Genomic DNA, 22,340 nt, shown 5'->3' with positions numbered 1-22,340 from the left:
TTGAGAATTTTTGCGTCTATGTTCATGAGTGAGATTGGTCTGAAATTCTCCTTTTTGTTTGGGTCTTTTCCTGGTTTTGGTATCAGGGTGATGTTTGCTTCATAGAATGTGTTGGGGAAGATTCCATCTTCCTCAATTTCTTGGATTAATTTCTACAGTACAGGAATAAGCTCTTCCTTGAAGGTTTGATAGAATTCTGGAGTGAAGCGATCTGGACCAGGGCATTTTTTAGTTGGAAGATTTTTTATTGTTTCTTTGATCTCAATGCTTGAAATTGGTCTGTTCACGAGCTCTATTTCTTCCTGGCTGAGTCTAGGGAGAGGGTGTGATTCCAAATATTGATCCATTTCTTTCACATTGTCAAATTTCTGGGCATAGTGTTTTCTGGTAGTATTCAGAGATGATCTCTTGTATCTGTGTGGGATCAGTTGTTATTTCCCCTTTATCATTTCTGATTGAGGTTACTAGAGATTTTACTTTTCTATTCCTTGTTAGCCTGGCCAATGGTTTATCTATTTTATTTATTTTTTCAAAAAACCAACTCCTTGTTTCATTAATTTTCTGAATCATTCTTTTGTTTTCCATTTCATTGATCTCTGATTTGATTTTGGATATTTCTTTTCTTCTACTGAGTTTAGGCTTAGATTGTTCTTCTTTTTCCAATTCCATAAGATCTCTTGTGAGATTGTTGATATGCTCTCTTTCTGTTTTTCAAATGTAGGCATCTAAAGTGATGAATTTTCCTCTCAAAACTGCTTTTGCAGTATCCCACAGGTTTTGGTAGCTTGTGTCTTCATTGTTGTTATGCTCAAGGAAGCTAATGATTTCCTGTTTTATTTCTTCCTGCACCCATTTGTTATTCAACGGGATATTGTTTATTTTCCATGCCTTTGGGTGGGGTCGAGCATTTTTGTTAGAGTTGAGTTCCACCTTTAGTGCCTTATGGTCTGAGAAGATACAAGGTAGAATTTCAATTCTTTTGATTCTGTTGATATTTGTTTTGTGTCCCAGGATATGATCAATTTTGGAGAATGTTCCATGGGGTGATGAGAAGAATGTATATTCTTTATCTTTGGGATGGATTGTTCTATATGCTTCTATCAAGCACAACTGTTCTAGGGTCTCATCTAAATCTCCTATATCCTTGTTTAATTTCTGTTTAGAGGATCTGTCCAGCTCTGTAAGAGGAGTGTTAAGGTCCCCTGTTATTATGGTATTATCAGATATCATATTGCTCAGACTGAGTAAGATCTGTTTCAAGAATCTGGGAGCATTTAAATTGGGTGCATAAATATTTAGAATTCAAATGTCTTCTTGTTGTATTTTTACCTTGACCAATATAAAGTAACCATGTTTGTCTTCTTTGACTTTAGTTGCTTTAAATCCACATGTATCTGAAAATAAGATTGCATCTCCTCTTTTCTTCTGAATTCCATTTGCCTGAAAAATTGTCCTCCAAACCTTGACTCGGAGCTTTAATTTGTCTTTTGAAGCCAGGTGTGTTTCTTGCAGACAACAAATGGATGGCTTGTGTTTTTTTATCCAGTCAACCAATCTATGTCTCTTCAGTGGGGAATTCAAGCCATTAACATTTATGGAGATAATTGATAAGTGTGGTAGTATTTTATTCATCTTATTTTGTGAGAGTCCATTGCTTAGTTTTATCTTTTGCATCAGTGTGGAGGTTAGGTTCTGTCCTTTAATTTCTGAGTTCTTACTTTGCTGCTGATCCATTGTGGTGGTCAGTGTGCAGAACAGGTTGAAGTATTTCCTGTAGAGCTGGTCTTGTTGTGGTGAATTTCCTCAATGTTTGTATATCCGTAAATGATTTGATTTCTCCATCAATTTTGAAGCTTAGCTTAGCAGGGTACAGAATTCTGGGCTGAAAATTGTTCTGTTTAAGTAGATTAAAGGTAGATGACCATTGTCTTCTTGCTTGCAAAGTTTCATTAAAGAAGTCTGCGGTCACTCTGATGGATTTGCCCCTGTAGGTCAACTGGCGCTTACTCCTGGCAGCTTGCAGAATCTTTTCTTTTGTCTTGACTTTGGACAGGTTCATCACAATGTGTCTTGGAGAAGCTCGGTTAGAGTTGAGGCGACCTGGGGTCCAATAGCCCTCTGAAAGCAGTGTGTCAGAATCTTTGGTGATGTTTGGGAAATTTTCTTTTATAATATTCTCTAGTATGGCTTCCATTCCTCTGGGGCATTCTTCTTCCCCTTCTGGAATTCCTATAACTCATATGTTGGAACGCTTCATAAAGTCCCATAATTCTGACAGTGAACGTTCTGCTTTCTCTCTCTTCTTTTCTGCCTCTTTTACTATCTGAGTTTTCTCAAAAACTTTGTCTTCTACCTCTGAAATTCTTTCTTCTGCATGGTCTAACCTGTTTCTGATACTTTCCATTGCATCTTTAAGTTCCCTAATTGACTGTTTCAGTTCCTTCAGCTCTGCTATATCCTTTTTATATTCTTCATATCGTTCATCTCTTATTTGATTCTGTTTTTGGATTTCCTTTTGGTTATTTTCCACTTTATTAGCAGTTTCCTTCATTGTTTCCATCATTTCTTTCACTGTTTTCAACATGTGTATTCTAAATTCCCTTTCTGTCATTCCTAACATTTCTGTATAGGTGGAATCCTCTGCAGTAGCTACCTCATTGTCCCTTGGCGGGGTTGTTCTGGGCTGGTTCTTCATGTTGCCTGGAGTTTTCTGCTGATTCTTCCTCATGAGTGATTTCTTTTATCTCTTTCCTTGACCTAATATTCCTTTCGCTTCCTCTTGCTCTTTAAGTTTTCGTGCCTGTGGACTAAGGGTAACAGGATCAGAAGGGTGAGAAGGTTGAAGAGCAAAAAAGAGATGAAACAAAGGAGTACTGCGTGATAACAAAAAAAAGAAAAATAGAAAAGGAGACGGGGTGGGTTAAAGGAATATTGACAAAAAGAAGAGAGGCACGGAAAGAGGGAGACAGAGCAATATAGGTGTACAGTAGGGTACTTTGATACAACCTTAAAAAAAACCGCCTTCTGGGGGTGCCCAGTTGGGTGGTTCCCTTGAGGTCAGCAGCTCTTTGCTAACCTGATCAGACACAGAACCCCACCTCCACCAAGTAGAGAGGAAAGACAAAAATGCTATAAATCAAACCAAAACAAGCAAACAGAAAACTTTACGGGATAAAATTGGGTGGAAAACCAAATAATAGCAGTAGGAACACTAACAAAAATGAAGTTCTAATTATTGAAATAGGCAGCAATGGGAAATTATAATTAAACTAGAAAAATTGAGAAAGAAAGAGGATCTGTATGGAAAAGGTTGAACTTAAAAAACAAAACAACATCAACAATATCAAAATAAACAAAAAAAACAACCAAACCAAAAAAAACCCACAACCAAAAACAAAGCAGTATGTATATGTTATTGAGTATTGTCTGAGCAACACGTGGTCTTCTGGGGTATGAGATGTTAATCACAGTTCTGATAAAACTGGAGGCAGCTAGTTTCTCAAACCCCAGCAGGTAGACACCCTAAATCTCTCTTCAGCCCACTTAAAAGGCACTTTGAACTTGTTCACTGTCTGAGCAGAAGCTTTCCCAGGGAAGTGCTTGTCGCTGGAATCACTGCTGAAGTGGCTATCCACTTACCCTGTGTGCCAAAACTGGTCTCCCTCTGCCCCCGAGGTTTAGGGCTGCAAGGCGGCTCAGACCCCACCCTTAGGCCACTTGGTCGCTGGGTTACCAGCTCCCACCCAATTCTAGCTCTGCGACCCTGAGGGCGGACCTTGCCGGGGCAGATCGCTCACAATGGCTGCCTGTGACACAGAGCCAAACACCATTAGCTCCGTCTGGCTCAGCGGCTCAGACTTGGGCCCTAGACAACGGCCAAAGTTCTCTGCACTCCCACTCTGGCTCTCCCCAAGGCAGTTCAGCTGAGTGCCAAGTCCAAAGACACCAAAACAGTTCACAGGTAAGGCCTTTCTGGTTTGCAGTCTCGCTGCTACTGAACTTACAGTTGCGGGCGGGTTTAGACAGATTGAACACACGCAACCACTTGCCAGTTTTCCACTGTTTTAGTCCTCCTCTTGGGGTCCAGAAGTCTCTCGCTGACTCCTTGTATCCTCTCAGGGGTGATGATAGGTAGATTCCACCAGCCATAGATGCCTGGAGTCCTATCTCCCCAGACTCACGGTGCCCAGATGCAAGGAAGCTGTTACTCGGCTGCCATCTTGCTCCGCCTCCACTTTCAGTATTTTTCTAACAAAGTCTATGTTTAATTAGTAACTACAGTATGTCCTCCAATTGGACAAGATAAGAAAAATGGTACATTTAAAAATCTCTGTGCTGCTTTTCCTAAGCCTTTCTCTCTATCTTTTATTATCATCACTTGAAAGTTTTAGTCTATTTACTTAATACATTTTCAAATTTCACAGTATGTTTTAGTAATTTCTTTCGTTATCATTTTCTTTTCTAAGTCCACATCTTTTTATTATTATTATTGTTAAATCATAGCTGTGTACATTAATGCGATCATGGACCGTTTGACACAATTTCATCACACTGGTTAACATAGCCTTCCTGGCATTTTCTTAGTTATTGTGTGAAGACATTTATATTACACATTTACTAACTTTCACATATATCCTTGTAAGATGCACCAGAAGTGTAATCCCAACAGTCACCCTCCTTCTGCCCACCTATCCCCTCCATCCCCTCCCTTTCCCACTACCCCCAATTCTTAGGTTATAACTGGGTTATAGCTTTTATGTGAAAGCCATAAATTAGTTTCATACTAGGGCTGAGTACATTGCATACTTTTTCTTCCATTCTTGAGATACTTTACTAAGAAGAATGTTCCAGCTCCATCCATGTAAACATGAAAGACGTAAAGTCTCCATCTTTCTTTAAGGGTGCATAATATTCCATGGTGTACATATACCACAATTTATTAATCCATTCGTGGATCGATGGGCACTTGGGCTTTTTCCATGACTTAGCAATTATGAATTGGGCTGCAATAAGCATTCTGGTACAAATATATTTGTTATATTGTGATTTTTGGTCTTCTGGGTATATGCCTAGTAGAAGAATTATAGGATTGAATGGCAGATCTATTTTTAGATCTCTAAGTGTTCTCCAAACATCTTTCCAAAAGGAATGTATGAATTTGCATTAATTAATCCACCAGCAGTGTAGAAATGTTCCCTTTCCTCCACATCCATGCCAACATCTCTGGTCTTGGGATTTTGTGATATGGGCTAATCTTACTGGAGTTAGATGATATCTCAAAGTAGTTTTGATTTGCATTTCTCTGATGATTAATGATGATGAGCATTTTTTCATATGTCTGTAGGCCGTGCACCTGTCTTCTTCAGAGAAGTTTCTCTTCAAGTCCCTTGCCCAGCCTGAGATGGGATCACTTTTCTTGCTTATACATTTGAGTTCTCTGTGGATTCTGGTTATTAAACCTTTGTCAGAGTCATAACATGCAAATATCTTGTCCCATTCTGAGGGCTTTTTGCTTGCTTTACTTACTGTGTTCTTGGTTGTGCAGAAGCTTTTTAATTTGATCAGGTCCCAGTAGTGTATTTTTGAAGCTGCCTCAATTGCCCGGGGGTCCTCCTCATAAAACACTGCCCCAGTCGGATTTCTTCAAGGGTTTTCCCTGCACTCTTTTCTAGTATTTTTATAGTTTCATGTATTAAGTTCAAATCCTTAATCCAGTGAGAGTCTATCTTAGTTAATTGTGAAAGGTGTGGGTCCACTTTCAGTCTTCTGCAGGTTGCCAGCCAGTTCACCAAGCACCATTTTTTAAACAGGGAATCTTTTCCCCACTGAATGTTTTGTTTTTTTTTTAAAGGGGAAAGCGCAAACACAGTCCCCCACTACCACAAATTATGCAGTCGAGTTTCCCACATTTGGGGAAATTGCAAGGGTCAGCATATCCGGAGTGCAATGGATAAGCCTCTCCCTGGGAAAACCACCTTCGTGATCATGGTATCTCCCCTGTCAGGTAAGTATTCCACTGAATATTTTTAATTGGCTTGTCAAAGATCAAATAATGGTAAGTTGCTGGATTCATCTCTTGGTTCTCTATTCTGTTCCAGACATCTACTTCTCTGTTTTTGTGCCAGTACCATGCTGTTTTGATCACTATCAATTTGTAGTATAGTCTGAGGTCTGGTAGCGTGATTCCTCCTGCTTTGTTTTTATTTCTGAGTAATGTCTTGGCTACTCGATGTTTTTTCTGATTCCATATAAAATGAAGTATTATTTTTTCAAGATCCTTAAAGTATGACAGTGGAGCTTTAATAGGGATTGCATTAAAATTGTATATTGCTTTGGGTATTATGGACATTTTAACAATGTTGATTCTTCCCAGCCATGAGCATGGTATGTTCTTCCATTTATTAACATTTTCAGCTATTTCTTTTCTTAGAGTTTCATAGTTCTCTTTAGAGACTTTTCACATTCTTTGTTAGATAAACTCCCAAATATTTCATCTTCTTTGGCACTACTGTGAATGGAATAAAGTCCTTAACTGTTTTTTCAGCTCGACTATTGTTGGTATATATAAAGGCTACAGATTTATGAATGTTGATTTTGTAACCTGAGACGCTGCTGTATTCCTTGATCACTTCTAAGAGTTTTGTAGTAGAATCCTTGGTGTTTTCCAGATGTACAATCATATCATCTGCAAAGAGCGATGATATGATTTGATCTCTTCTGACCCTATATGGATACCCTTGATCACCTTTTCTTCTCTGATTGTGGGGGCTAAAACTTCCATTACAATGTTAAAGAGCAGTGGAGACAATGGGCAACCTTGTCTAGTTCCTGATCTGAGTGGAAATAATTTTAATTTAACTCCATTCAATACGATATTGGCTGTGGGTTTGCTGTAGATGGCCTCTATCAGTTTAAGAAATGTCCCTTCTATACCAGTTTTCTTAAGTGTTCTGATCATGAAGGGAAGCTGGATAGTATCAAAAGCTTTTTCTGCATCAATTGAGAGAATCATATGGTCTTTGTTTTTTAATTTGTTTATGTGCTGAATTATACTTATAGATTTACGTATATTAAACCAGCCTTGAGACCCTGGGATAAAACTGACTTGGTCATGATGTATAATTTGTTTGATGTGTTGCTGGATTCTGTTTGTTAGGGTCTTGTTGAATATTTTTGCATCTATATTCATTAGTGATATTGGTCTATAATTTTCTTTTCTTGTTGGGTCTTTTCCTGATTTGGAGATCCGGGTGATGTTTGCTTCATAGAACGTGTTGGGTAGTCTTCCTTCTTTTTCTACATTTTGGAACAAATTGAGTAATATAGGTACTAGTTCCTCTTTAAAGGTTTGGTAGAATTCTGACGTGAATCCATCTGGTACTGAGCTTTTCTTTTTAGGGAGATTTCGTATGGTTGATGCTATTTCAGAACTTGATATTGGCCTATTCAACATTTCCACTTGATTCTGGCTAAGTCTTGAAAGGTGATGTGCTTCCAAGTATTGGTCTTTTTCCTTCAGATTTTCACATTTCTGAGAATACAGTTTCTTGTAATATTCATTAAGGATTTTTTTAATTTCTGAGGACTCTGCTGTTATTTCATCTTTCTCGTTTCTGATTGATGAAATTAGAGATTTTACTCTTTGTTTTCTAATTATGTTAGCCAGAAGTTTATCTATTTTATTGACCTTTTCAAAAAACCAACTTTTTGATTTATTGATCTGTTGTTTAATTCTTTTGTTTTCAATTTCATTAATTCTGCTCTAATTTTGGTTATTTCTTTTCTTTTACTGGGTTTGGGGTTGGAATGTTCTTCCTTTTCTATTTGCTTGAGATGTCCCATTAAGTTAACTTCCTCTCTTTCTGTTCTCTTGAGGAAGGCTTGCAGTGCTATAAATTTCCCTCTTAGGACTGCTTTTTGTATCCCAGAGGTTCTGATAATTTGTGTCTTAATTGTCATCTTGTTGCAGAAATTTGGCAATTTCCTTTTTAATCAAATCTGTGACCCAGCTATCATTCAGCATAAGGTTATTTAACTTCCATGTTTTTGTATGAGTATGCAGATTCCTGTTGTTACTGAGTTCAAATTTTATTCCATGGTGGTCCGAGAAGATGCAAGGAATAATTTCTATTCCTTTAAATTTGCTGAGGTTAGACTTGTGACCTAAGATGTGAACAATTTTGGAGTATGTTCTGTGGGCTGATGAGAAGTATGCGTATTCATTTTTGTTGGGATGAAATGTTCTGTAGATGTCTGCTAAATCCAAATGTTCGATGTTTAGGTTTAAATCTTTTTATTTTCTTTTTTTAAATTTTTATTAAATCATAGCTGTGTACATTAATATGATCATGGTGCACCAAACACTTGGTTCATATATCGTTTGGCACACTTTTCATCACACTAGTTAACATAGCTTTCATAGCATTTTCTTAGTTATTTTGCTAAGACCTTTACATTCCACATTTACTAGGATTCACATATACCCTTGTAAGATGCACTGCAGGTGTAATCCCATTAATCCCCCTCCCTCCACCTACCTCCCCCCTCCCTCCCCTCCCTTTCCCCCTTCTCCCTATTCTTAGGTTGTAACTGGGTTATAGCTTTCACGTGAAGGTCCTACATTAGTTTCATAATAAGGGTAAGTACATTGGGTACTTTTTCTTCCATTCTTGAGACACTTTACTAAGAAGAATATGTTCCAGCTCCATCCATGTAAACATGAAAGAGGTAAAGTCTCCATCTTTTTTTAATTCTGCATAACATTCCATGGTGTACATATACCACAATTTATTAATCCATTCGTGGATCGATGGGCACTTGGGCTTTTTCCATGACTTAGCAATTATGAATTGGGCTGCAATAAACATTCTGGTACAAATATCTTTGTTATGGTGTGATTTTTGTTCTTCTGGGTATATGCCCAGTAGAGGGATTACAGGATTGAATGGCAGATCTATTTTTAGATCTCTAAGTGTTCTCCATATCTCTTTCCAAAAGGAATGTATTAATTTGCATTCCCACCAGCAGTGCAAAAGTGTTCCCTTTTCTCCACATCTACGCCAACATCTCTGGTCTTGGGATTTTGTGATATAGGCTAGTCTCACTGGAGTTAGATGATATCTCAAAGTAGTTTTGATTTGCATTTCTCTGATGATTAAAGATGATGAACATTTTTTCATATGTCTGAAGGCCGTGCACCTGCCTTCTTCAGAGAAGTTTCTCTTCAAGTCCCTTGCCCAGCCTGCGATGGGATCCCTTGTTCTTTTCTTGCCAATGCATTTGAGTTCTCTGTCTATTCTTGTTATTAAACCTTTGTCGGAGACATAACCTGCAAATATCTTCTCCCATTCTGAGGGCTGTTTGCTTGCTTTACTTCCTGTGTTCTTGGCTGTGCAGAAGCTTTTTAGTTTGATCAAGTCCCAATAGTGTATTTTTGAAGCAGCTTCAATTGCCCGGGGGGTCCTTCTCATAAAAAACTCACCCAACCCAATTTCTTCAAGGGTTTTCCCTGCACTCTCTTCTAGTATTTTTATATTTTCATGTCTTAGGTTTAAATCTTTAATTCAGTGAGAGCCTATCTTAGTTAATGGTGAGAGGTGTGGGTCCACTTTCAGTCTTCTACAGGTTGCCAGCCAGTTCACCCAGCACCATTTGTTAAATAGGGAATCTTTTCCCCACTGAATGTTTTTAATTGGCTTGTCAAAGATTAAATAACGGTATTTAGCTGGATTCATCTCTTGGTTCTCTATTCTGTTCCATACATCTACTTCTCTGTTCTTGTGCCAGTAGCATGCGGTTTTGATCACTATCGATTTATAGTATAGTCTGAGGTCCGGTAGCATGATTCCTCCTGCTTTGTTTTTATTTTTGGGTAATGTCTTGGCTAGTCGAGGTTTTTTCTGATTCCATATAAAACGAACTATTGTTTTTTGAAGATCTTTAAAGTATGACAGTGGAGCTTTAATGGGGATTGTGTTGAAATTATATATTGCTTTGGGTAGTATGGACATTTTAACTATGTTGATTCTTCCCAACCATGAGCATGGTATATTTTTCCATTTTTTAACATTCTCAGCTATCTCTTTTCCTAGAGTTTCATAGTTCTCTTCATATAGATCTTTCACATCCTTTGTTAGATAAACTCCCAAGTATTTCATCTTCTTTGGCACTACTGTGAATGGGATAGAGTCCTTAATTGTTTTTTCAACTTGACTATTGTTGGTACATATAAAGGCTACAGATTTATGAATGTTGATTTTGTAACCTGAGACGTTGCTGTATTCCTTGATCACTTCTAAGAGTTTTGTAGTAGAGTCCCTAGTGTTTTCCAGATATACAATCATATCATCTGCGAAGAGCGAAAGTTTGATCTCTTCTGACCCTATGTGGATACAATTGATCGCTTTTCTTCCCTAATTCTGGTGGCTAAAACTTCCTTTCCAATGTTAAAGAGCAATGGAGACAATGGGCAGCCTTGTCTGTTTCCTGATCTGAGTGGAAATGATTCCAACTTAACTCCATTCAATATGATATTGGCTGTGGGTTTGCTGTAGATGGCCTCTATCAGTTTAAGAAATGTCCCTTCTATACTGATTTTCTTAAGTATTCTGATCATGAAGGGATGTTGTATGTTATCAAAAGCTTTTTCTGCATCAATTGAGAGAATCATATGGTCTTTGTTTTTTAATTTGTTTATGTGCTGCATTACATTTATAGATTTATGTATATTGAACCAGCCTTGAGACCCTGGGATAAAACCGACTTGGTCATGATGTATGATTTGTTTGATATGTTGCTGGATTCTGTTTGTTAGAATCTTGTTGAATATTTTTGCATCTATATTCATTAGTGATATTGGTCTATAATTTTCTTTTCTTGTTGGGTCTTTTCCTGGTTTGGGGATCAGGGTGATGTTTGCTTCATAGAACGTGTCGGTTAGTCTTTCTTCTTTTTCTACCTTTTGGAACAGGTTGAGTAATGTAGGTACTAATTCCTCTTTAAAGTTTTGGTAGAAATCTGACATAAAACCATCTGGTCCCGGGCTTTTCTTTTTGGGGAGATTTTGTATGGTTGATGTTATTTCCGAACTTGATATGGGCCTGTTCAAATTTTCCACTTGATTTTGGTTAAGTCTTGGAAGGTAATGTGCTTCCAAGTAATGGTCAATTTCCTTCAGATTTTCATATTTCTGAGAGTAAAGTTTCTTGTAATATTCATTAAGGATTTTTTGGATTTCTGAGAAGTCTGTTGTTATTTCGTCTTTGTTATTTCTGATTGATGAGATTAGAGATTTTACTCTTTTTTTCTCATTAGGTTGGCCAAAGGTTTATCTATTTTGTTGACCTTTTCAAAAAACCAGCTTTTTGATTTATTGATCTGTTGTATTATTCTTTTGTTTTCAATTTCATTTAGTTTGCTCTGATTTCGGTTATTTCTTTTCTTCTACTGGATTTGGGGTTGGAGTGTTCTTCCATTTCCAGTCTCTTGAGATGTCCCAGGAAGTTGCTTACTTCCTCTCTTTCCATTCTCCTGAGGAAGGCTTTCAGTGCTATAAATTTCCCTCTTAGAACTGCCTTTGCGGTGTCCCAAAGGTTCTGATAGTTCGTGTCTTCATTGTCGTTTTTTTGCAGAAATTTAACAATTTCCTTCTTGATCTCATCTCTGACCCAGCTATCATTCAGCATAAGGTTATTTAACTTCCACGTTTTTGTATGGGTATGCAGATTCCTGTTGTTACTCATCTCAAGTTTTATTCCATGATGGTCCGAGAAGATGCATGGAATAATTTCTATTCCTTTAAATTTACTGAGGTTAGACTTGTGACCTAAGTAGTGATCGATTCTGGAGTAAGTTCCATGGACTGATGAGAAGTATATGTATTCAGTTTTGTTGGTATGAAATGTTCTGTAGATGTCTGCTAAATCTAAATGCTGGATGGTTTGATTTAAATCTAGAATTTCTTTACTCAGGTTTTTTTTGGAGGATCGATCCAACACTGCCAAAGGAGTGTTAAAATCTCCAACTATTATAGAGTTGGAGGAAATCAAGTTACTCATGTCTGTTAGAGTTTCTCTTATAATTTCAGGTGCATTCTGGTTGGGTGCATAGATATTGATAATTGAAATCTCATCATATTGAGTCTTACCCTTAACAAATATGAAGTGACCATTTTTGTCCTTCCTTACTTTTGTTGGTTTAAAACCTATTGTATCCGCAAATAAAATTGCAACACCTGCTTTTTTCTGGTTACCATTTGCCTGAAATATGGATGACCATCCTTTCACCCTGAGTCTGTATTTGTCTTTTAAGTTAAGATGTGACTCTTGTATGCAACAAATGTCTGGCCTGAGTTTTTGTATCCAGTCAGCTAACCTATGTCTCTTTAGAGGGCAGTTTAAGCCATTCACATTAATGGAGAGTATTGATAATTTTGGTGAAATTTGGGGTATTGAGTTTTTCGAAAGTCCAGTGGGCATTTTTAATCCTTTTGCCATTGTGGAAGTTAGAGTTTGATCAGAAGTTTCTGAGTGAGTTTACTTTTGTAGTAGATGATTGGGTTGGTTATTATGGAGGATAGGTCTGAGAATATCATGAAGAGCTGGTTTGGTTATGGCAAATTTCTTTAGCATATGAATGTCATTAAAGTATTTAATTTCTCCATCATAAATGAAACTCAGTTTAGCTGGGTACAAGATCCGGAGTTGAAAGTTATTTTGCTTGAGGAGATTAAACATTGATGACCACCCTCTTCTGGCTTGAAAAGTTTCAGCAGGGAGATCTGCAGTCATGCTAATGTTCTTCCCTTTAACATAATAGATTTCTTACTCCTGGCTGCTTTGAGAATTTTCTCCTTCATATTAACTTTAGTGAAGTTAATTATGATATGCCTGGGAGATGTCTTATTGGGGTTGAGTCGTGCTGGGCTTCTGAACCTATCTGCTATCTGAATTTCAGGTTCTCTAGGCATGTCTGGAAAATCCCCTTTCAGAATTTCATGCAGAAGGGCCTCTGCGCCCAGTGAGGCCACTTCATCTGTTTCAGGAATTCCTATGAGTCGGATATTTGCCTTCTTCGAGTTATCCCAGAGCTCTCTGAGTGAGTGATCCATTTTTGCTTTCCATTTCTCTTCCTCTTTTGGAGTTTGGGAGTGTTCAAAGGCTTTATCTTGGATGTCAGATGTCCTTTCTTCTGCTTCGTCCATTCTGTTGCTAAGGGAGTCTACTGTATTTTTCATATCTTTGAGGGCTGCAAATTCTTGTTTCAGTGTGTCTAAGTCTTTGGTGGTTTTGTCTTTAAATTCGTTAAATTCTTGAGACGGCTTTTGAATTTCTCCATGAATTCCTAATTCCATTTTGTTAATCTTGTTTGCCATCCAAATTCTGAATTCGATTTCTGACATCTCAGCCAGTTGTTTGTGAATGGGATCTTCAATTACATCTGCCGTATCTTTCCTTGGGGGGGGGTTGATCGATTCTGGTTATTCATGTTACCACAGTTTTTCTGCTGATTCTGCCCCATGATTGTTTTACTCCCTTTGATTTTCCTCTGGTGTTTTGTTGAGGACCCGTACAGTGCTGTGGCCTGAGAAACTGGGGCCCTGTTTGGTGTATAGGGGCTAAATGGTTCTGTCTTGTTTTCAGCTTGTTTCTATGTGACCCTAGTGAAATAGTTACTCTGGGTTGAAGTCTCAGCTGTGGAGAAATACCAGCAATTAAGTCACCCCACCCACCACAGGCAACAAATGGAAAAGGAAAATCAAACCTTCCTACAACCACACACCCAGGGCACCACCTGGATAGTCCCCAGGTGAGTGACTCAGTTCAAAAGGTCCAAGTTGTTCAAAAGGAACAAGTCAATTGTCTCAGTCAGCAGCTGCCTCGGGTGGGAGAGTTCAAGAGGTCCCTGGGAACTAGATCACAGGGGTCTGGTGACTGCTCTAAAATGGCTTGCTCCAGTGCTGCATGGAGTCAGGAAGAGCCACCAGTAAATAGGTCAGTCTGGGTAGATTGATGCCTCCTTCCCCACCTTGCAGCTCTGTCACACCCAGTTGCTGCTAGCCCCACATGGCTGTGACCCAGTCAGTTGTCTGCATTAAGCTGATACTCCAGGGGTTTGCACCTGCCTAAGTCACAGGGTAGTCTGTGTCTGCTCAACTAGGCCACTATTCTCTGTCTTTATCCAGCAGGGGGTGGTGTGGCCTGTCAACCTCGGGCACTTGATGGAGCCTGGAGGTGTTCACTCAGTTCCAGCCCCACCCTTAGTTTATGTTACTGGGTGAAGGGAACAACCCTGTGGGAGTTTGTTTCTGACCTTGCCAGATTCCTCTGCAGAGGAGAGGCTGATTTGTGTTCCCAGACCCTGTGCCTCAGGCCCTGTCTTTAGTCCTGCAGGTTTGTATTCACAGCACAATCAGTTGTTGACTGTAGCCTCTTGGCCTCCTTTGTCTATAGGCTGGTGATCCCCTAAGGGCCAGGAGCATCTTAGGCTCAGTAGAGCAGTCCTCTGGATCAGCTCCACCCTGGGAATTTCCTGGCTCTGTGGGTGTGTTTTCTAGTCTCCGTGTTCCACCCAGGTCGGTACCGTCTCAGGAAAACCCTTTCCTCATGGGGCCTGTGTTTCAGTCCCAGGTCTGTTCCATGGTGGTTGCCATCTGAGAAGATGCTTGGCCTCGTCTGGTTGCCCAGGAAGACAGGAGGAGAGGCTACGGGATTTCTGGGGGTGGGCCTTGTTATTGGTGAAGATGGCTGTTGCTCTGCACCTTGGGGCACCACCGCTCCAGTGTAATTCCCTCTCAGCCGACCATCATCTTCTCGCTCCTTTGCTACAAAGTCAGCACTGGCCAGCTGCAGTCCAGGTCCTGTCTACACCTCTTGAGAGTTCACCCAAGAATCTGGACTCTTGGGGGGGCAGGTCTCCAGATCACGGAGTGAGAGTGGAGGGGAGTGTTAGGAGCTCAGAGTTGCAGGTCGTAACACCAAGCTCATTGAGACCAAATGAACAAATAAACAGATACAAAGGTTACAAGGCACATGGGCCCATAGATACAGAGACAGACGGAGACACATGGACATACAGGCAACAGCCACGACAACAGCAATATCCGAACAACTGCAATAAAAATAGTGATAATCGTAAAATAATTGAAAGAAAGGAACAAAAAAGAGAGAAAAAAGTGGTGTTAGAAGGAATATTAAATGAGAAGAAAGAAGAAATTAAAATTAGAAGACATAGAAATAAAAGATATATCTATATAAAAAGTAATAATAAAAAATTATTGAAATCTCCTCTAAGAAAATGGTGAGGAAAAAACAGACAAAAACAAAACAAAACAAAAAAACGGCACCAACTACAAAAATATTCTTGTGTGTAGAAATATACCTATAAATATCTATATGTCTGCTGTAGGAATCAACTTTCGTAGGAATATATTCATACTGCGATATACTTTCTGGACACCAGGTGTCGCTGTGAGTGGTTCCGAGACTTATACCTGATTTACAGTTTATACTGTTACCATGGTTACCACCTTCCACGGCCAATCACCATTTTGGAGTTTCCGTAAAAGATTGTCACCTAAGAATTGTGCAACCTCGGCTGTTCTTTTCCAGACAGCACTTGCGACTGACTTTCCCACTCAGTGCAGGTGTCCATGCTTCCTAAGTTCCTCCACTCTTTTCCCAGGTTCCCCTGCAAACTGGCGACTGCAATCGGCCATCAGGGGAGCGGTGCTGAGTTAGCACTTTCGTTGGCGGGCTCCCGGCTCTATCTCCTGTAGCTGGTTCCTGCGGTTTCAGCAGCCAAAGCCGGTCCGCGGCTTCAGTAGCTTTGCGGCTCCAGAAGCCAAAGCCGGGTCCTAGGCTTCAAGCTGGTTCCTGTGGTTGGAGCACTCGGGGGACTTATTCTGAGTTTTATGAATCAGAGTTTTCCTTTTGGATGGGCGCCTGCCAGTTCACCACGCAGTCTGAACTGCCAGCCCCCTCCAACGCCTGGGGGAAGGGTGCCCGCCCTTTTGGGTAGTTCAAAATGTCTGTTTCCCAGGCAGGATCCCTTCCCTTCAATTGTCCAACAGTTTGCCCAGCTCCCCGTGGTTTTGAGTGGCTCTCCTTTCGGAAGCCTCCCTCAGTTCAGGATTAATTATTTGTCAATTGGATCTTGTCAGCATTTACAAGCTGCTGACCTCTGTAGGGGAGGGGCCTGCTGGCTGGCACGGCCAAGCAGGGAAGAATCTCTACAACAGAGTCTGTGATTTTAAATTACCCCTCATATATAGCAAACCAGCAGTTCGCTAGGCATCTCCAGCTGTCTGTCCACTCCAATAATCCACACACAGGGAAGGTCCAGATGGCCTTTCCTCTCACCTGGTGGCTTAGGAGAGGTGGGCCACACGTCCGTCCTGTCCGCCATCATGCTCTGCCTCCCAGTTAGGTTTAAATCTAAAATTTCTTTGCTCAGCTTCTTATTGGAGGATCTATCCAACAGTGCCAAAGGAGTGTTGAAATCTCTGACTATTATGGAGCTAGAAGAAATCAAGTTGCTCATGTCTGTTAGAGTTTCACTTATAAATTGAGGTGCATTCTGGTTGGGTGCATAGATATTAATAATTGAAATTTCATCATATTGCGTTACCCTTAACAAATATGAAGTGACCATTCTTATCCTTCCTTACTTTTGTTGGTTTAAAGCCTATTGTGTCTGCAAATAGAATTGCAACACCTTCTTTTTTCTGATTACCATTTGCCTGAAATATGGATGACCATCCTTTCTCCCTGAGTCTATATTTATCTTTTAAGGTAAGATGTGACTCTTGTATGCAGCAAATATCTTGCCTGAGTTTTTATATCCAGTCAGCTAACCTGTGCCTCTTTAGAGGACAGTTTAAGCTGTTCACCTTAATGGAGAATATTGATAAGTCTGGTAAAATTTTGGGTATCAAGTTTTTTGAAAGTCCAGTGGACATTTTTAATCCTTTCACCACTGTGGAAGTTGAAGTTTGATCAAAAGTTTCTGAGTGAGTTTACTTTTGTAGTTGAGGATTTTGCTGGTCATTATGGATAGGTCTGAGAATATCCTGAAGAGCTGGTTTGGTTATGGCAAATTTCTTTAGCATATGTATGTCATTAAAGTATTTAATTTCTCCATCATAAATGAAACTCAGTTCAGCTGGATACAGAATCCAGGGTTGAAAGTCATTTTGCTTTAGGAGATTAAAAGTCGATGACCACCCTCTTCTGGCTTGAAAAGTTTCAGCAGAGAGATCTGCAGTCATTCTAATATTCTTCCATTTGTAGGTAATGGATTTCTTGCGTCTGGCTGCTTTCAGAATTTTCTCCTTCATATTAACTTTAGTGAAGTTAAGTATGATATGCCTGGGGATGTCTTATTTGGATTGAGTTGTGCTGGGGTTCTGAAACTGTCTGGTATTTGAATTTCAGAATCTCTTGGCATGTCTGGAAAATTCTCTTTTACAATTTCATGGAGAAGGGCCTCTGTGCCTTGTGAGGCCACTTCATCACTTTCAGGGATTCCAATGAGGCAGATATTAGCCTTCTTTGAATTATCCCAGAACTCTCTGAGAGAATGATCTTTTTTTGCTCTCCATTTCTCTTCCTCTTTGAGAGTTTGGGAGTATTCAAAGGCTTTGTCTTCAATGTCAGAAATCCTTTTTTTTGCTTGCTCCACTCTGTTACTGAGGGATTCTACTGTATTTTTCAGATCTTTGAGGGCTGAAATTCTTGCTTCAATGCATCAAAATCTTTGCTAGTTTTGTCTTTAAATTCATTAAATTCTTGAGACAACTTTTGAATTTCTCCTCAAATTTCTAATTCCAAATTTTCCTCCATTCTATTAATCTTGTTTGCAATCCAAATTTTGAATTCGATTTCTGACATCTTGTTCAGCTGTTTATGAATGGGATCTTCAGTTACATCTGCCATATCTTTCCTTGGGGTGGGGGGGTTGATCTATTCTGGTTGTTCATGTTACCAGAGTTTTTCTGCTGCTTCCACACCATTATTATTTTACACCATTTGATTTTTCCCCTGGAGCTTTGTCGAGGACCCGCACAGTGCTATGGCCTGAGAAACTGGAGACCTGTTTGGTGTGGTAGGGCTAAGTGGTTCTATCTTATTTTCAGCTGGTCTCTGTTCAACCCTAGTGAAACAGTTACTCTGGGTTGAAGTCTCAGCTTTGTTTGTATCCTTGGGGTCGCAGCTCGCCTCGGTGGGGTTGATGTGCATTCTTCAATCTTCTCTCTTGGTGCAGCTCTACTCCACCAAGCTACTTTCTAAATTTCTGTCCTTTAACTCTCTTTCTGGATGGGAGCCTCTGTGGAAAGCTGGCTTCTGTCAGCCATCTTGTCTCCACCCTCCATTTATTTATTTTAAAACAAGTTTCAAGACCTTTAAATTAGATAAAATTATTCTCCACTTAACAAAAGCCACATTTCTACCTTTTCTTTTAACCATTTTTAAAACAGCAGCAACAACAACAAAAAAAAAATCCATTTTTATCATCATATTTAGTGCCTGGAATTCTTTCCCTTGTATCTGGTAGTTTTATTTCCACTATATTAATTATGAAGTTTGCTCTCAGTAACCCTTATTTTTTACAAAAAATCTGGGAACATAAAGTAATTTTGAGCTGTTACCAGTCTTCAATTTTTATTAGCAGTCTGTATATATTTAGCCATCTACATTATGTAGAAATCAGATATTCAAGAGTGGGCGCCTGTAGTTCAGTGGTTAGGGCACTGGCCACATGCTCTGGCGCTGACAGGTTTGAATATGGACTGGTCCTGCTGAACAAACAAACAAACCAAAAATAGCTGAGTATTGTGGCCAGCGCCTATAGGCACCAGCTACTATGGAGGCTGAGGCAAAAGAATCTCTTGAGCCCAAGAGTTTGAGGTTGTTGTGAGCTATGATGCCACGGGACTCTACCAAAGGTGATAAAGTGAGACTCTGTCTCAATAAATAATAATAATAATAAGATATCAAAATATATTAGCCTAAATTTATGTTTAATAATTGTTTTAGTTTTTAACTTGTAAATGACACAAATTTTATGATTATTCTTTTAAATTTAATATGATTTAACTTCAAGATTTTAAATTACTGAAAAGAATTTTGAAATGACACAGGTATCATCCATAAGCTCACAGTCTAATCTAGCAAGGATTATGAATATTATGAGTAGCAGTTTTATGACCTTAAAACATCTAGCAGAGATAGTATCTCACCAGTCTGACCAATAAGTTCAAGTGAAATATCTAAATTAAATTTTGAAGATGTTTTAATTTTAGTTTACCAATGATTTTAAAACTATCTTTATTTATTAAATATAACTAAAGTAACATGAACTTGAAAAGCATTTGGGCTTACTTACTTTATGATACACACATATGTGTATACAGACACTACAGCCTTGATTTGAAAACTCTTAACTATGAGACTGGTAACTCACCAATCCAAAAGAACAGCTGGATTCCAACTTTGCAACTGAGAATGGAATAAGCAAAAAAAAAATAAGTTATTTCATTGTATTTATTATTTTTTTTTTTGTAGAGACAGAGTCTCACTTTACCGCCTTCAGTAGAGTGCCATGATGTCACAGGACTCACAGCAACCTTTAGCTCTTGGGCTTCAGCAATTCTCCTGCCTCAGCCTCTCAAGCAGCTGGGACTACAGGCGCCCGCCACAACACCCAGCTATTTTTTAGTTGCAGTTCAGCCAGGGCTGTGTTTAAACCGGCCACCCTGGGTATATGGGGCCAGCGCCCTACTCACTGAGCCACAGGCACCACCCAAATAAATTTTATTTTAATCTCACATGTGACTTCAGTCCCTCAGTCTTGGAGGAATCAGCAATAATAGCTTAAAGCATAGTGAGAGAAAAATCCAAGCCCTTTCAAAAATGCATTTGAGTGTGTTAGAGAAAGACAAAAATGGATGCTAAAGCAACATAAAATCACAAGAATTCAGTATAGGACTTTATGAGTAGAGCATCTTTATGTAGATAGCATTGAATCTTGAGCCCCTCAAAAAAGAGAGAGAGAGAGAAACCACGGGATTCAATATCTTTGTAAAACAATTCTTATAAAGATGCTATGTTAAAATCAAACTGCTTGTTACCTTGGGCCCAAGAAAAGGACAAGCTTCCCATAGAATATTTAGCTGCCTCCAACATGGACATTCCTGTCTAGGCATGGCATACACCAAAGTCAAAATTTTCTCAGAATACAAAATAATTTTTGATATTCCTCAAAGCCATTACAATCAGGTAACACAATGCAAAAGAGAGGATTCTATATATAATTCTTTACACCATTAAAGTAGAAGATTTTTGAAAAGAAGGGCATTTTTTTTTTTTTAGACAGAATCTCCCTTTGTCACCCACAGTAAAGTGCCATGGCATCATAGCTCCTAGCAACCTCAAATTCTAGGGCTCTAGTGATTATCTTGTCTCAGCCTCCTGAGTAGATGGGACTATAGGTGCCAAAATGTCTAGCTATTTTTAGAGGCGAAGTCTTGCTCTTAGGTTGGTCTCCAACTCCTGAGCTCAGGCAATCCACCTACCTCTGCCTCCCAGAGTGCTAGTATTGCAGGCGTGAGCCACTGTGCCCAGCCTAGTGGCACCTTTTTTTCTGAGTTCCTTAGGGTGTCTCAGCCATTAGAAACAGCATATTTAGGCTGAGACAAACAGCTATCTTTTTCTTTTTTTTTTAGAACAACTCAGTAGAATAAAATTCCATTTTATTGTCAGGTACTATTTCACACATATATCATATAGGCCAAACAACCAACAAACAAAGCCACCAGCAACTTCATAGATAAAAAGAAAAGAAGTCTTTTATTGGGTGGCACCTGTGGCTCAAAGGAGTAGGGTACCGGCCCCACCATATGCTGGAGGTGGCAGGTTTAAACCCAGCTCTGGCCAAAAACTGCCAAAAAAAAGGAAACCTTTTATCTTTGGAGTTTTCAACTGTTTCACATGAACCAAGTACTTACAGTACACTTACAGCTAAGTACATGTACAAAAAAATTACTAGAATGTTCTAAATAAGATTTTTTTATTGTTTTTGCTTTTTATACAAGTATTTTTATTTTTTTTCCTTTGAAATTATAATGAACCTGGTCACACCACAAGTAAACCCAGAAGTAAGACAGCCAATGCCCTAAAGTCTGGTTTGGTCCCAAGATCATTAAAATTAGCTGACCCCTAACAATATGTATACAAATATAAAATGTGAATTAAAAATACAAAATATTTCTCTTTGAAAGTACTTTTAAGTAAAAAGTACTTGGAAGTTTTGGTTTTATTTGCTTCCTCTCTTGCAAATTATTGTGGTTTTAGCTGGGTGGTGGATGGCACTGGCATTGTCCACAGTGGGCAGCCAGTGGACCTCTCTCCTCCAAGCTGACCACTTTTAGATTCTGAGAGGGGAAGTAGTAGGGTGAATAGGTCACAGTGGCTTTTTTTTTTTTTCAGTTTTCTTTTTTGCCGTTTAGTCATCCTAATTGGTTTTCTGCTTCTTGGTATCAACATCACGATCCTCATCATCTTCAGTTGCCCATTTGCCCATGGTGGCCTCAGCTTCCTCATCTCCATCTCCATCCTCTTCTTCACTATCACATTCTTCTTCTACTTCTATTTCTTCCTCTTCAGCCTCCTGCTTCTCATTTTCTTCATTAATGTTCTCATTATCAGGGATATCTCTTCCATTCTTTGCCTTCACCACAACTTCCTTTTTCTCCTTTAAGTCCTTGGTGGTGATCTCGGGGGTAGGGTGGAGCTACTGTCCATGACTGTGTCTGAGATGGTGGGGCACAATGGTGATCTGATGCAGGGGATGGAAAAGAAAACAATTTGGGGACTCTGGTGATAAAGCAGTTTCCATGGCTATAGAAGAAAAGCCAGTGAAGGTGGCAGCCAGAAGGAGGGAACCAGACTAGGAACAAAGCAAACATGGCTTTATAGAGCAGCCAGTGTCAGGGGTATCTGAGACCCTGGCCCTGTCCAGTAGACATGTCCAGTCACTCAGCAGAGCTAGCAAGTTTGGCTGAGTCAAAGTGAAAGCAAGGTATGGAGGAGTGGAAATAAGTAGGGGACGCTAATGCAGCAGAAAAAAAGGGAATAGTTTCTTTAAATAAGCATCTAAACAGTTTATTTAGATAAGCATGGATTTCTCCAGAGAGACGAAAAGGGTTCCCCTTGCAAGTGAGAGGAGAGCACCCCTAAGACAGTATACCAGCATAAGTATGTCATCCTAGCTCTCCATATAATCATCTATGAGGGGTTTCTTGCTTGCCCAAGTTCCTTAGCTATTTTTATCTATTTTTTATC

General features: G+C 39.3%; 1 non-coding gene and 1 pseudogene across 1 annotated transcript; both read right to left on the bottom strand.

The window, feature by feature from the left end:
• Nucleotides 1-5,848: 5,848 nt before the first annotated feature.
• Nucleotides 5,849-6,012, bottom strand: LOC128568326 (U1 spliceosomal RNA). Its single transcript, XR_008375130.1, has one exon. It is a non-coding gene; the product is annotated as a U1 spliceosomal RNA (small nuclear RNA).
• A 15,489-nt stretch (nucleotides 6,013-21,501) lies between these two features.
• LOC128567447 (prothymosin alpha-like) overlaps nucleotides 21,502-22,340 on the bottom strand; it is a 55,398-nt pseudogene continuing 54,559 nt past the window's right edge.

This window comes from Nycticebus coucang, chromosome 16, assembly GCF_027406575.1.
Source record: "Nycticebus coucang isolate mNycCou1 chromosome 16, mNycCou1.pri, whole genome shotgun sequence".
Lineage (NCBI taxonomy): Eukaryota > Metazoa > Chordata > Mammalia > Primates > Lorisidae > Nycticebus > Nycticebus coucang.
This window is presented reverse-complemented; position numbering and strand designations above follow the sequence as displayed.